This window comes from Ambystoma mexicanum, chromosome 1p (assembly GCF_040938575.1).
Source record: "Ambystoma mexicanum isolate Mex_15411 chromosome 1p, UKY_AmexF1_1, whole genome shotgun sequence".
NCBI classification, from domain to species: Eukaryota; Metazoa; Chordata; class Amphibia; order Caudata; family Ambystomatidae; genus Ambystoma; species Ambystoma mexicanum.
Window position 1 is genome coordinate 52,378,214 of NC_090921.1, and position 16,008 is coordinate 52,394,221.

At 44.0% G+C, this 16,008-nt stretch overlaps 1 long non-coding RNA gene across 1 annotated transcript in view; it reads right to left on the reverse strand.

Moving 5' to 3' along the window:
* Positions 1–13,873: 13,873 nt before the first annotated feature.
* The window catches only part of LOC138580032 (uncharacterized), a 49,067-nt gene continuing 46,932 nt past the window's right edge, over positions 13,874–16,008 (reverse strand). Inside the window, exon 3 of the long non-coding RNA XR_011304201.1 lies at positions 13,874–13,912. This is a non-coding gene — a long non-coding RNA (uncharacterized lncRNA). The remainder of the gene's footprint in view (positions 13,913–16,008) is intronic.

The following is a 16,008-nucleotide window of genomic DNA, read 5'->3' on the forward strand; positions in this document are numbered from 1 at the left end:
CAGAAGGCTTCTTAAGGATAGGGGTAATAGTGGCATGTTAATGTTGTTAATGTTAAAGGATATTTGTACCGCGCACTATCACCACAGGAGTGGTCCCCTGGCGCTCTGGCGGCTCTGAAAGAGGGAGGGGGGTGAGTTAGTGGAAATAAGCGGGAAAAGTACAAGAGAGCAGTGATGTGCTGATGGCAGCCTCAGCCCGGTGGGTCCATCCCGTCCCGTCGTGTTCTGTTGTGCAAGTCTATGTGGGGTTTGTTTTGTTGTTGCACTGTAGTGAAGTTAGTGCGGATTGCTGCGTTTTAGGCTTGTGGTTGTGTTTGGTTAGAGTTTGAGAAGTGTATGCAGAGGGATGAAATTGTTAGTGGATTAGTTAGTTGGCATTGCTGTCCTTGCAGTTATGTCTATGTCTGATGTTTGCTATCATTCACTATTCCATCGTTGCTAATTTTCAATATTCTGTCTAGATGTGAGGCAGGCTAGTGATCACAATTCCAATCAAGTGTTGCACTTACCATCATTCACAGTTTCATCTAAGTGTGTTGCATGCTAACATTCACATTTCTATCTAGATGCGACACAAGCTAACGTTAAGAATTCCATCTGAGTGTGCTACATGCTAATATTCATAATCCCGTCTAGATGTGATGCAAGCTAACAATAAGAATTCCATCCAAGTGTGGCGCAAGCTCACATTCACATTTCTATCTAGATGTGACACAGGCTAAAGTTAAGAATTCCATCTAAGTGTGGTACACGCTAACATTCACATTTCTATCTAGATGTGACGCAGGCTAAAATTAAGAATTCCATCTAAGTGGTGCAAGCTAACATTCACATTTCTATCTAGATGCGACGCAGACTAAAGTTAAGAATTTCATCTATGTGGCGCAAGATAACATTCACATTTCTATCTAGATGCGACGCAGACTAAAGTTAAGAATTTCATCTAAGTGGCGCAAGCCAACATTCACATTTCTGTCTAGATGTGACACAGGCTAAAGTTAAGAATTCCATCTAAGTGTGGTACATGCTAATATTCATAATCCCGTCTAGATGCTTAAAGGCAGTTGTAAGGTGGCCGTAGAGAGACAATTATTGAAGAAGGAGGTTAGATACGGAATAAGAAGGGGGTAAACCTTTTGAATAGGAAGGGTAGGTATGTAATCTGAAGGGGCAGCAGTAGGGTGGGATTTGGTTAGGAGGAGAGAAACGTCAGAGGAAGTGATAGGAGAAAATTCAGACATACAAACCGAGGGGGAATGCAAGGAGGGAGGGGGATGGGAGTAAGAAGGAGAGGAGATCATTTTATGGCAAAGAGAAATAATTTTTTCAGAGAAGAAGTTAGCAAATTCGGATGAAGAGAGAGGGGAAGTAGAAGAGAGGTCAAGAGGGGGCGGGGGGAGTAGACGAGAGAGGGTTTGAAAGATACGATGAGGATGAGAGAATTGGGAGTGAAGGAGGTTAGACTAGTAGGAGTGTTCAGCTGAATTAAGGCAGGAGTCATAAAGGGAGTGATATGAAAAGTAGGCAGTTTGGTTAGGGAGAGTAGGGGATTTGAGCCAGCAATGCTCGAAACGGCGGAAAAGATGCCTCTTGATTAGGAGGTGAGGGGAAAGCCAGGGTTGAGAAGGCTTACGAGTAGGGTGGAAAGAAGAAAGGATATAGAGTTGATTGAGACTAGAGGTTGGAGAGGAGGACAGAGAAGAAATGGCAAGGTCAGTTGGGAGAAAGGAGAAGTCAGAGAGGGGTGGAAGGGATGAAGCAAGTGTCAAAGAAGAGTAAAGGGTTAAAGTTTTGTAGGTCACGTCGGGTGAAAGAAGTGGAGAGGGGTGCGGAAGTGGGAGGAGGGGAGCAAGGAGTAAGGGAGAAGGACAGCAGAGTATGGTCAGACAGATAAGTGGGTAAAGAGGAAACAGGGGAGGAGGAGTAAGTAGAGTTAAAGATGAGATCAAGTGTGGAGCCGGAAGAGTGAGTAGAAGACGAGGGGAGAAGAGAGAGAAGATAGGAGTCAAGGATTGCGAGAAGGGGAGAGAGATGAGGAGGAGTAGGAAGTTGAAGGTTGAAATCATTGAGAACAGTGTGGGGGGAGGGCAAGGGGGAGATAAGAGAGCAGCGATGATCAACATCCTCTGGCAATAGATCAGGGCTAAGAATAGGCTCAGTAGGCACTATGAGATAGAGGAGGTTCTGGGGTCCCTCATTGAAGAGTCAGGATAGGGCTGTAATGGAAGGTGTCACTTCTGTCCAAGGAAGACAGGTGGTGGTCTTCAAAGCTCAGGTAAAAGAATTTGAGGCAGAGGTAGCTGCCGAATTAACTACAATGCAGGGTCCAGGTCAGACAAAAGGGGGTGAGGGAGGGGATGGCCAGCAGAGAGACAGCAGGCTACAATTCAGGGTCCAGGTCAGACGAAGGGGGATGAGGGAGTGGATGGCCAGTAGACAGGACTGGAACCTCGGGATCCACTTGAGCAGTAGGTGGAAGTGCTGCAGAAGGCGAGCGGTAAGTTAATAGAGGTGCAGGTCAACTCAGAATCCGGACGGGAGGCCACACCAGTGCCGATGAGCCCTAGGTGAAAGGGGCAGGCACAGAGGAGAGGCCCCAGGGCAAGCTGGTGGGGAGGCAAAGGTCACTACTCCCAGCAGAGCATTCACTGTCAGCAGGCAGGGACGGAGCCCAGGGATCCGCTAATCAGCAGGTCAAAGCACTGCAGCAGGCGAACGGGAACGGTAAGATGATAGAGGCGTCCGCCCACTCGGAATCTGGGCTGGAGGCCACAAACATGTTGGATACTCTAACCACTATCCTTAAGAAACGTTGACTAGTGGTGTTGAGTTTACCCCCAACCCTTGCTGTTGGAAGTGGTAATTAAGCTGAATATGGGTGTCAGGGTTTTTTAGTTTCTGTCCTTTTAACTTTAACTTCCAGTGAGAATTGTTGGGTCCTTTTTGGGATGGTGACTTCCATGACCAGTGGGTGTTCCCCACCTCATTCTAAAGCCTGATGCTAAGTCACGCCCATGATGCGGCCACAGCCGGTCATCAGGGGTTTCATATGACACTAGAAATCTTAAGAGAGGTTGAATACTGGCCACCCATGGGGCAGGACCTCGACCAATACATGAAGGGTTGTCCTGTGTGTGCACAATTTCAGCCAACATCATTCACACACTGTGCTCCTCTCCAGATTTACAAGTCGGCTTTATCGGGCCCGTGAATCGCTCCTCCAGGGGGAACAAGTACATGTTGACCGTGACATGCTTGTTCACTAAATGGGTGGAATGTCTCCTGACCCCAAATTACAAGGCAGAAACACCAGCTGCCCTGATGATCAATCACATCTTCTTGTGTTTTGGACTACCCCAAAGGATTGAGTCAGACCGAGGTAGCCACTTCACTAGCGACCCAAGGGGCCCGGCGTATCGCTCCATACTCTCATCCGGAACCGGCGAGGAGAACCTGTCGATCCAGCGCTGATGGGAGAAGCAGACGAATTTTGCCACTTGGACCAAAAAGAAAAACAGAACATCCCAATCGCCCGACTTCCCCTTGACGGGTCGTCAAAAGTCAAGTCATGAGGGGGGGTTTGTGGGTTGTATTAACCCACTTATGCTCTGCCCTGTGGCATCACTGGGTGCTGATGGTTCAAGAATGATCAAAATGGCCGCAAAACCCTTGGGCCCGCCGAAACCTATGGAAATCGCACCACAACATGAAAAGATGGCTGACAAATCCACAATGAATGTCAGTGGTGGAATGGAGATTGCACTCCTGAAACATGTCACTGGGCTGCCCAACAAGTAAAAATGGAGGCTGCATGAAAAGCAGTGCTTGCTGAAAGAAATCCGAAATCTTGCATTTTAAATCTTTTCCTGGTTGCTGAAACGGCAGAGTGCTGGTACAAAACACCCACAAACATCCAATATTCTTGCTGGGTGCCACATTTTACTGAATTCAAGAAATCATAGTGAAATTGCAATATCCTGGAAAGCTAAATTGGTCATCAAAACAGCCACAGCACAAGTTTGCCTTCCTGTGGGATCTGTCAAAATGTGGGCGCAGTACCAGCGGCCGCCTGAATGATTGTTTTCAAAAGCCTGCATTAAAACTGTAAACTTGTATCACTAACATTTAATGTCTGAAATCTAAGTGACCTGTTATCAAGAGTAACCTAGGTTGTAACTATTTAAACCTCATGCTTTAGAGTCTGGAATCAGTGTTCTAGCTGCTTGTTTTAAAATTACAAGTTTATTTAAACCAAGAAAAATGTAACAAATGACATTTAAATTAAGCCTGACTGCAAGCCAAAACCAGTAGAACAACTTCCCCCACAGGGCCAGGCACCTTCCTTCTGCTCTCTAGACCAGGAACTCACACCCATGTGATGATTAAGAGGGGAGGAGAACTGGGGCTGCTGTGGGAAGAACACAATGGACTTCCTCCAAGGCAAGGAGATGCTAATCAGGAAGGATCATAAATGGCCTCTGCCAGAAGGAAGGGGGCAGAGATTGCTCCTGAGCTGCAAGGAGGAGAAGGAGGTGGGACCAGACAACCTGTTGTTGATTCACAATGGACAAAAAGCACATTTCTAGAAAGACTGATAATTTACTGTGTACAATTTTGAAAAATAATTAAACCCCGGACTTCTGAACCTCATTTTTGGGTGCACATTTTAAGAGGAACCAGAACTCTGTGCTATGTTCTGGGAAGTAACTGTGACAATTATCGTTTTGCAGCAAATGTATTTATGTAAAAAGCATGAAACTCACACGCTTATGCCCATGTGCAATGCTCACAGTTGTACACTTTTTTGGATAAACTAGATATTGCGTTCCGGCCCAAAAGGACAGAATTCTGTCAAAAGCTGACACAAGATCCTACAAGGACGGGGTTTGGAAGAGTATTTGCTCCACAAAATATGTGATCTAGATATGTTATTGTTATAAAGTTTGCAAAATTGCAAATATGTATTGCACTAAAAGTAGATTTTATGTTCAAAAGGCAAGGGGAGGATTCTCTGACTCATAAAACAACATCATCATGGTGACACCCTGTTTTCTCCTCCAATAAAGGGATAGGGAAGACTCTAGCCAATAGCCTACCTAGGGGGCACACTTAGGATAAGCCAGCATACACACCCCCTTATCAAATGCCTAAAAAGAGACAGCTGAGGACTTAGCAAGACGCACAGATTCACCACCCAACCGATTGCTGGCGGAGCACCCTGCTAGAGGACTAGACATCTTCCTTGCTCCAGACTCCAGAAACTTGGCAAGCAGAAAGGCCCATTCTATAGCTGATCCATTCTCAGCTTGGCCTTAAAATTCCAGAAACCAGAATTTACCCCAGACCTTTAAGGGGAACCAAAGAACAGCCGGGCTGTGCTGTAACTACTTTCCTGCTAAAGAATTATTACCAGAATCCAAAGACCCAATACAGTAGTGTCGTGCTGTGACCAGATAGCTGTGACCAGAGCCATTGCTGACCCAGTCCAGTCCGGTGTGCCCAGCAGCCTGTCCCAGTCCGGTGTGCCCAGCACAATTTCTGAGCACAATCCCTGATCTTGGCGGACCAGAATTCCCAGCGGTTCTGTTCAAACCTATATAGTGAGTATCCATAGAATAGGACTGTCACTATGTACTATCCATAGTCAATCCCTATCTCAAATCCATCCTCTCTTATATCCAGAACTGCATTGTTAGGATTATTTTGAATTGCCTGAACTCTCTATCTCATCCCTACTATCTTCTTCTGTAATAGTATTGTTAAAAATATCTTTGCGCTGACATATTTCATCTGAAGAAGGCACGCTCCTCGGCACGCAAAAACCTGATCCAGAGGCGCTGTGGTCTAGTGGCTGCGCTTCTGTGTGCTATTTGCTTCTTCATAGTCACCCCCTAGTGTAGAGAAATCATGTTTGTCTTTTGAAAGCGCATCCCTGTTTTCTCATTTTGGTGCTCATTTGAAGAAAAAAAAACAGCCTCCAGTAAAACGTCCATAACTTCTTAGAATGTTATGCTAGACATAAAATTTAAACGTCTGCTTGTAGCTAACATCCACAGCTTTCCATATAACTAAACCGCATCTCAACTCCCTATAGTTTTCCCGCAATTGTGATTACCGCACACAGAAAAGTTTGCCGCAAATTTTGTTTTAGGTAAAATATTGCACGTGTAAAATAGCTTTTGATTGCAACCGACCTCAGTTTTCAGTTTGCACATTGCTTCTTAGTGTCAAATCATTGCTAGTGTTTGTCTGCAACCAGATAAAGTGGCTCCCATTAGAATTTAAACAATTTCAGTGATTTAGCCCATATTTAGTGTTTTACCCATGCCATTCAAAGCCAACTTTAAAACCATTTTGAAACCATTTTGACAATTTGACAATCAATTCTGTTGCTCTCTTGTGATTGTTGGGGGGGGGGGGAATTGGGATTAACATTTGTTTGAATTTGGTATTCCTGGAACCTGCTCTCTCTCCTCCTATCCCTCTACATTGCATATTGGGGGTTGAGGGGTGCGCAGGGGGAAATAGTAACCACATTGCTATTTTGATTTGAACACACACCCACAAAAGTATTAAAGCATTGTTTTTGCTCATTATTACTCCTTGTGATTAAAGATATTGCTTAGTGTGACATCACCCCATTGGTGATCATTGTATTCCCATTAAAATAGTGTGCTTATAATGTGAATATATAAATAAATATTTTAACTTTGCAAACCACCCTGATTCCTGATTCAGTGTGACCGGGGGGGGAGGGTGTTCCAAGAGAGGGGTGTGATATGAGTGGTACATCGTTCAGAATGAAAAAACTTTTAGACACAAATAAATAAATAAGGATTTTAGTTGGGCATTACACGCTAGGCATTGACTTAGGTGAAATGCTGGATTGAAATCACTTACAATGCTATGTTTCTTCTACTGGGCTACACCATCCTGTTCATTGGGCGCGGAAAGTGCAATTAACGGTCCCTACACAGGGTAAATTTGGTCAGCATGCTGACTCTGCAATGTGTAAGTAATAGGTTCTGTTGGCATCTTGGCCAAACGTATATTTATTTTACCCTGGCCAGTACTTTTTTCTAGGCTACACCCTAATGGAAGTAATTTAACATTTTTTAATTTCATCTCAATTTCATTCTAGTTACAGACAAATGTTCTATGGAAAAGCCACAACCACACAAGGAAGGGTTTTATATGTTCCTTGAAATAGTGAGGGGGGTCCACTTTACAAGGGCAGCCACTTTGCCCGGCTTTTACTCAGAGGTCATATGCAAAGTCAACATTCTGAGTGATTAAACTGACATTTACATTGTTCACTTTGACTTGAGCTGCCACCTACAGAGGAAAAAAACAAGCAGTTGAAGCTTTCTGTGTGCTCTTATACACAGCCTGCCTCTTACTTACAAGCCAATTTCACAAACAGCATAGCCATCTGTTTCCAAACCAGATTAATAACCTTTATTGCAAACTATATTTCTCAATGTGTGAAGCTTATACTCATTTGAGTTGCAAGTGCAGAATTTAATGGTTGGAGATACTTTATCTCTGGGCACAGCTTGGGTGGCTCCAGAAAGCAGGTCTGTTCATTGCTTAATGAGGTGGGCCTTTCGCCGAGGGGCTGGTTCATTGCATATGGGTGTCGCCCAGACTAGCACTAATCCCTTTGCCTACATATACCTACTTCTTTTGATTGTGTTTACCAAACCTACATCTTTTATACTTTCATATTGAATTGATTTGTATTATATATAATGTTTGCATATATGTAAGAAAGGAATATTCATTACATCCATTCAAGAAAACTATTTTAATAGTACATACAATATAGACACATTTTAAATATAAACCTAAAATCAACATACTTTGGGCATAATACAGAGTTTGCTGGTATCCTGGTATACCCCCAGGATACTGGCTGTCAAAACCGCTGTTACCGGCACTTGATCTGCCGCATTACTGGCAGATTACAAGTGCCGGTAAGGGCGGTAAATCCCCATTCCATGGAGTTCCGCAGGACTCCATGGGGGATTTCCTGGCATTACCGGCACTGGTATTACGGGCTATTTCTGCCAGTGGAATGGTGAAATAGCCTTCAGCTCTCATCTGAGTGGCTGCCATAGGTAATTTCAGCAACCCCAGCAGCAAATTTGGAGTTTGAATCAAGGAAATAATCTTTCCAAGCACAAGGAAAGCCCACAGACGCTCACCAACATTAGAATATTTATTTATTTATTTGCATTCATATAGGGTGCACGCAGCCTGGGGGCATCAAGGCACTGTTACAAGATAATAGGCATCATTATGAGACAGGCGGCGGCTATTACCGTTACCGGGAATCGGCAAATACCGGGGCATTAAGGGCCCACCGGACCCGGTAATCACCCATTCCAGGGCGCCGGAATAAAATGCTCCCCATTCCCATTCGAGCCCCATAGGGCTCAATGGGAATGGGGAGGTCGGATGCACCGGCACAATTCAGAATGGTGTTGGTGCATCCAACATGGTCTGCCAGCTGGTGCCAGTCCGCCCGCAAGATCAGAACTGGCGGGCGGAAAAGCATGCACGCAGAACTCGTAGTTTTCTGGTCTGGTAGTAATGGTGTAATAGCTCACCAGCACCATTACTACCAGGCCGGCAAACTTATATGAGGCCCAATGGCTTAGTTACAGTGCATAGATAGGCGGCTAGGTTATATTTGCTCACAGGATAAGATTGCTTGTTTGTATTACTTGCTAGGTGCCTGGGTTACATTGGCCCATACCTGCGTTTAGATAACACGGATTGGTGACATATGTGATAGTGCAGCACAGGGCTACAGGTTGAGCTGCGTATCATGCTTCATTGTCAATAGAATACAGTTGTTTGACTTGTGACACAAAAAGTTCAATGTCAATGGGATACATTTGTTTGGTTTGCATTTACATTTGTTTGACATTAGACATGTAGTGGTAGCTGGGTAGAGGCCTTATGGCGCCGTGTGCGATGATTTAGGCAAAATCAATCATGTTTTTATTGCTTTGTGGAAGGCAAGATGAGAAGATTCAGCTCTGAGGACGCGTGGCACAGAGTTCCGGTGCCTGGTGGCAATGGAGGAGAACCTCGCCCCTCCACCTCTGGCACGTTTAACTCTGTGAACAGGAAATAGATTGGCGTATGGTGTTCTCGTGGGTCTGGAGGCGTGAGGAAGGATGACTCTGTGAGATAGGTAGCGGGTGCTGTGTGATGGACGCATTTGTGCGCGAGGGCAGGCATTTAGAAAAGAATGCGATGGCGGACAGGCAGCCAGTGCGCTTAATGTCTGGCTACTGAGATGTGTTCTCTTTTGTGGATGCCCAGAGCTGCACAAAGGGCGCTATTTTTAATGGTTTGAAGTTTGTCAAAATTTTTAGTTGAGGTGCCCGTGAAGAGGACATTGCAATAGTTCAACCTTGAGCCTATTAGGGCTCTAGAAATTAACAGGCGATTTGTGGTGGAGAAGATCGGTCTGATGGCATTGAGGAGTTCAGAGTAGTAGGCTGTCGAAACAGTGATTGCGCTAACTTGTCTAGAAATAGTTAGGTTGGGATCAAAGTAGACTCCCTGTGTTTTGAATGATTGAGAGAAGGGAATGGTGGTGTTGTCAATGGTGAAGGATAGATAACTGGTCATCAAGTTTGATGCAAGAGTCAGTGGGGGCTAACAATAGTAGTTCAGTCTTATTCACGTTCAAGAAATGCCAATTTTCAGCCATCCATGGTTGAGAAGCGTATACAAGTAGTGGACTCTATACGTGTGTGATTTTTGAAAGCCCACTTGGAACTATAGATTGAGCCCAATTTCTCTACCCAGGAATCCGTCTCTCTAAGCGATAATGCTGCAAAGACCGCGCTGCAGACGTCTAGGATTGCTATTGGTGGATCATTTCTTGGGCTCTTTCTCTCTATCTCCTTTCTTATAGATAGGAATGATATAGGAAAGGTTCCTATTAGGGGTAAGATATATTTTTGGATACAAAATACAGGTTCCTGACCATCAATCCTCAAGAGCTTCCACTTCTCTTCCTTCTCTCTCCCTCTACCCAGCTAACCTAGCACTCTGCTCTTTCCCTCTCTGCCTCTTCTTCCTTACAGGTGCCGTCTGGCCAGGGTCCCTGGCACAGCCCGCCAGTTCTCTTTCACACATGCCCTAGGGCCATGCACCCCACCCACACTCAATGCACTTGTGAATTAACCCAAGAGAGTGGCTCTCTCTGCACTTACTCCAGTCTACTCTGACCGGGTGCACTTGGTGAAGTGCAGTGATCTACCGATTCTAGCGCCCTGCAATTACTTGATAGCCATGTACTCTGATTTGATTATTGGGGCATGCAGCATGGTCGACACCTAGGTTTGAATGGGAAGAAATATTCTGCCTGCGGCTACAGTTTGAAGTGCTGTACTGAATAACAACAAACCTGCACAAGGAACATCAGCAAGCACCTGAAAGCATTGTTTTGTAAATCTATTTTGTGTTTTCTTTTTCCAGAGTGTACAAATGTAAGCACAATATATGCCTACTCTGAGTTACTTATTGGGACAGGTGGCCTGGCGAAGCTGTAGGTTTGAATGGGGAAAGAAAATCTGCTTGCGGCTGCAGCCCGGAGTGCTGGATGGGATTGCAGAAAAGTTGCACATGGAGCGTCAGCAAGGATCTGAAAGGATGCTTTAGTAAACCTGCCCAGTGTTTTACTTTTTTGAAATTGTCAAAACTAAGTACAAAAATAGTGATATAACTATTCTGCCGTGGCAGAAGGTCTGGCATTTGATGAGGACAAATCTCTACTTTGATTTGTCGTTTGGGGTATGCACTGATGATAACGACTCACATAAGTATACATTGCAAACAATATGTTTGTTGAAGGAAGTTTATAGTTATTTCATATATGTTAAAAGAGAAACAATTAATAACTTATATACAGTGATGTAATATTATGAAACATTTTCCCTTATGAAAATGTATTCAATGGACAGAAGAACTTTGTTAAAGGGGCATAACTGTTATGGTGTACCCCACCCTGGGCACTCCTGAGGGATTTCTGTGCCCAAGCAGTTAGCTAGTGGCCTGCCACCTTGGGAAACGCCTGGCAAGTAGATACCAGATTTAAGTATGATGTATTATAACAGCCACATATGTTATGGCTTGCTCACTTTCACCCTTCAGATTAAAGACATCACAAAAAATGGTGTTACACTGCACTTACTCCAGTCTACTCTGACCGGGTGCACTTGGACCTCCCCCTCCATGTGACCGTCTGTGCACTTGCATGATCCGTACGCACTGCGCCTTAAGATCATCTGTCTGTTCTCCCTTGTCTTCACTCCTTAATTTGCACTGACAAACAAGTTTGAAAAACTGCACAAAATGATGCGATATCACTGTAGACTTGAGTTTGAATGGTTCTACAAAGTTTGGTGCTGTTTTGCCAAGAGGGAACAAAATTAGAGGTGGTGTCCCAAAATATTTGAAAGGCTTATAAATGTGGTTCTGTTTCACAAAACTGCACATACGCGTGCTAAGTGATTTAAGACCCAGATTTGAATGCTTTTGCAAAGTTTGGTGGGGTTTTGTGAAGAGATGGCAAATTTATAAGGGGGTTTCAACATTTTTAGAAGGCTTATAACTTTATTGCTGCTTGACAAATGTGCACAAAAGATTTTAGAAAGATTATAGACCGATACAATGAATTTTGCTGCAAAGTCTGAATGGATTTTGTCAAAGGGGAGCTAAGTTATATGACTATTTTATGTATGTACATTTTGACACTTTCCAAAAAATAAAAAATGGATGGGTTGCAGGAAATTTGTGCAAGTAGCATTGGGAAGGACTCGTAAACATGGTTTTGCAAATGTGTCTGTGTTTTATTTATTTAAAAGTGTCATTATGTAGGTACACACAATAGTGATATGTATTTGGTGACTGAGGTATAGCCTGTGGTCATGGGAAGTGGCTAGACTGTCAGAGTCATGGCCTGTGGCTATGGGCAGTGGCCATTTTATCTGGGTCATGGCTAAAGGCCATGACTCGGATAATCTGGCTACTAGCCATGACCATGAAGAACTGGAAATGGGGTTGAAGTGGGCATAACCACCAGGGCCTGGCTATGTGGTTAAGTCTTTCAAAATCGGGATAGGTTTGAATGGGAAAAGATATTCTGCCCATGAGTACAGTTCTGTTCGTGACTACAACCCACAGTGCTGCACAGGATTGCATTAACATATCGCTGTGACTATCGCTGCATACACTCTGAGAAAATGCTAATCAGCAGATGATTACCAAGCACACTGAACCAGGTGCCCACGTGGTCAGCAAGCCACCCCTTGAAATCATTAACCACCCTTTTTTGTAAGCATAGTGGGACAAGATATTGGGATTGGATTCCAGACTTATTTCCATAACCTCGCAGCAATGACTGGCCCACAATCCACATGCCTTGCGATCGACCCTAGATCGCTGAATCACGTGTCGGCTGACTTCTTACAATAAATATGGCATGAAAAATGGTTTTGAAGACCTGTTCATTACGACAAAAGTTACTTATTGAATAACTGAGTGCTGACGTGAACAGAGCTCGCTCTCCTCTTCGGAGCCTAACACTTGAAGGAAGGGCACATTCACAAAAGAACCCAGTCACCTGCAGCAGGGTAATCTTTTTAAAGTACTAGATGAAGTGCAGTGATCTACCGATTCTAGCGCCCTGCAATTACTTGATAGCCATGTACTCTGATTTGATTATTGGGGCATGCAGCATGGTCGACACCTAGGTTTGAATGGGAAGAAATATTCTGCCTGCGGCTACAGTTTGAAGTGCTGTACTGAATAACAACAAACCTGCACAAGGAACATCAGCAAGCACCTGAAAGCATTGTTTTGTAAATCTATTTTGTGTTTTCTTTTTCCAGAGTGTACAAATGTAAGCACAATATATGCCTACTCTGAGTTACTTATTGGGACAGGTGGCCTGGCGAAGCTGTAGGTTTGAATGGGGAAAGAAAATCTGCTTGCGGCTGCAGCCCGGAGTGCTGGATGGGATTGCAGAAAAGTTGCACATGGAGCGTCAGCAAGGATCTGAAAGGATGCTTTAGTAAACCTGCCCAGTGTTTTACTTTTTTGAAATTGTCAAAACTAAGTACAAAAATAGTGATATAACTATTCTGCCGTGGCAGAAGGTCTGGCATTTGATGAGGACAAATCTCTACTTTGATTTGTCGTTTGGGGTATGCACTGATGATAACGACTCACATAAGTATACATTGCAAACAATATGTTTGTTGAAGGAAGTTTATAGTTATTTCATATATGTTAAAAGAGAAACAATTAATAACTTATATACAGTGATGTAATATTATGAAACATTTTCCCTTATGAAAATGTATTCAATGGACAGAAGAACTTTGTTAAAGGGGCATAACTGTTATGGTGTACCCCACCCTGGGCACTCCTGAGGGATTTCTGTGCCCAAGCAGTTAGCTAGTGGCCTGCCACCTTGGTAAAAGCCTGGCAAGTAGATACCAGATTTAAGTATGATGTATTATAACAGCCACATATGTTATGGCTTGCTCACTTTCACCCTTCAGATTAAAGACATCACAAAAAATGGTGTTACCATTTCCAAATGCTTCCAAACGCTACACGTTATTCTGACCTTCCTTAATAGGACAAAAAAAGTAGAGGCATTCAGAGCCTTAATACTCTTTCATATGTATCACTGCTGCGGTTTATACTGAGCTCTCCTCACCTCTAAAGGCAAAACCCTCCAGTTTAACCTATTCAGAAATAGGCCACCAAGATCATTCAGCTCTCCTCATTCACTCCATATTCCAAATCAGTACACAGAATAAAGACAATGGACACTTACCTGAAGATTGGGATCCATAGTTGCCTCCATAGTTGCCTGCTAGAAGAGGATTGCAAGACAAAGTTGAGCCATTCTTTGCTTGAATTGCATATAGACTTGCTCGTATTAGTAATGTTCAGTACCAGCAATGTATAACATTAGAAACCAGATGTACATATAATGTGTATCAAAAGTCACATATGTTAGGACTTGCTGTCATTCACTCTTCAAATTCAAGATACCACAATGAAATTGTGCTACTCCTTCCACATGCTACAACTCACTCTGCACTTCCTTAATATGTCACATAAAGTGAGGTGCCCCGAGCCAAAATAGATCACTGCTCCAGACTATTCTACTATTCTTGTTTCTACCCAAAGCCTTGATTCTGCAGTTACAAGATATTCAGAAAAGGATGGCCCGGTTCATCCAGGGCCTGAGAGGAAACCTCCACATCTTAGTAGTCCTCAGTTCCCGGCATCAACTCCCAGAAGACAAACACATTTCTATAAAATCCTTGTGTACCGTTCGCTAAGTGTACTGGGATGTTGGCGAGGATATATTCATTGGAACCTCATCATGCACTGCCCTCCCAGGGTCTTGTGATCAGCAAACTACTTTGCACTTGTCATTGACAGTAGGAGAAAGTCAGAGTCAAACTGTGCAGCACTGCGGGTGGATGCTTATGGAGCAATTTCTTTAGCTCCATGAAATCATTGTGCACCCATCTGCACTTGGCCTCACACTTCTCAGGTGTAGGATTCTCCTTGATCCTGATTGCACCAGATTGGTTAAACAAGATACTCCTGCAGACTGCATCTGCACTTGGCCCCAGATTTTGCTGTGTGTGCACCACGGATGAAGCACATGTAGCGTAGTTGGCGTGATTATCCAGGTTCAGGCTTTTCCTGCATCTTAATGTTGTGCGTTGCAAAAATGAACGTTTGCTGTAGATTTAATCTGCACTTGGCTATTCTAAAGGCTTGGCCCTAACTTACTGAAAAATACCTCGGCTGCTGGTCGTCAGGGTGGTTGTCCACGAAAAAAGTCTTCAGCTGGGCAACTCTGCCCTGCACTGACTCTACCGCTAATCAAAAGAAGGTTTTAATAAACAGAAATAGTTTCAGGATAATGACTCCCATTTGTTGTCAATCTTAGGCTGTTCATCAACAATCATTTGCAATGGCTTCTAATTCAACAAAAGGTAAGAGCAGGGGAATGACTCCCTTCTCCTGGTCTCAGCGGCTCAGCCTTAAGGGCTGTCTCCAGGGAGTCTCTGTTAACATTCCTTATATGTTCTTGGAGTTCTTCCCGGGGATTTTACCTGACTTGACCAAATGTCCAGCAGATGGTTCTTTTCAGCACTATATATATTCCGGTACTTCCAATGTATTCTTCTTTATTAACTAAACAGGGGAGACCACTCCCAAAGTGGTCTTGACTTCTTCTAGTATTCCCACCAACACTATTGTTGGAGAGACTACTCTAGTAACTTCCTTGGTTTAGAATATCTATCTTATGATTATTGTGAAGTGGGAGATTACTACTGATGCACTCTTTAATCTTGGTATTGGTTGTTTCGCTGGACCCCACTATGTTGTTCAGAAGCTCCTGGGAACTTGTCTCTGGTTCTTCCCAGGTTCTCAGGTTTTTCATTCCTCAGTCAACACTTCCAGCATCTATTCTTTCAGGCTCTTGTTTGAATATGTGCCTCCCGGAGTCTTTGGTCTGACAGCCTCGGCGTCCGTGTTCGACCTCATGGTCCAACTCCCAGAGATCATGGCACCGCATGGACTTCCCCGATCCTTAAGTGAGTCGGCTCCCGGTCGGCTCACATACTGCTTCCTCTGCTGCTGCTGCTTCTGCTTCTCGTTACCTTCTCCTCAGGGGACCAGCTCCTTCGCAGAGCTGTCATGGTTCGAGGTTCAAACTTCCCGGGCTCTGCTGGCTCGATGCCAGCTGTTTATTTCCTCAAGTCCTTTTTTGTTTTTTTGTCTTGTAGCTGGTTCCTCCCCAGCACAGTGCCAAAGTCCCTCCTTTGTGTCAGTGAAGTACTTTACATAACTCTTCGGTGTACTGTCTGGACCTAAAAGAGGCATAGGTTGCATAATTCCTTCAATGTTCCTCTCTGAACTGTTGGAGGAGATAAGTCATTA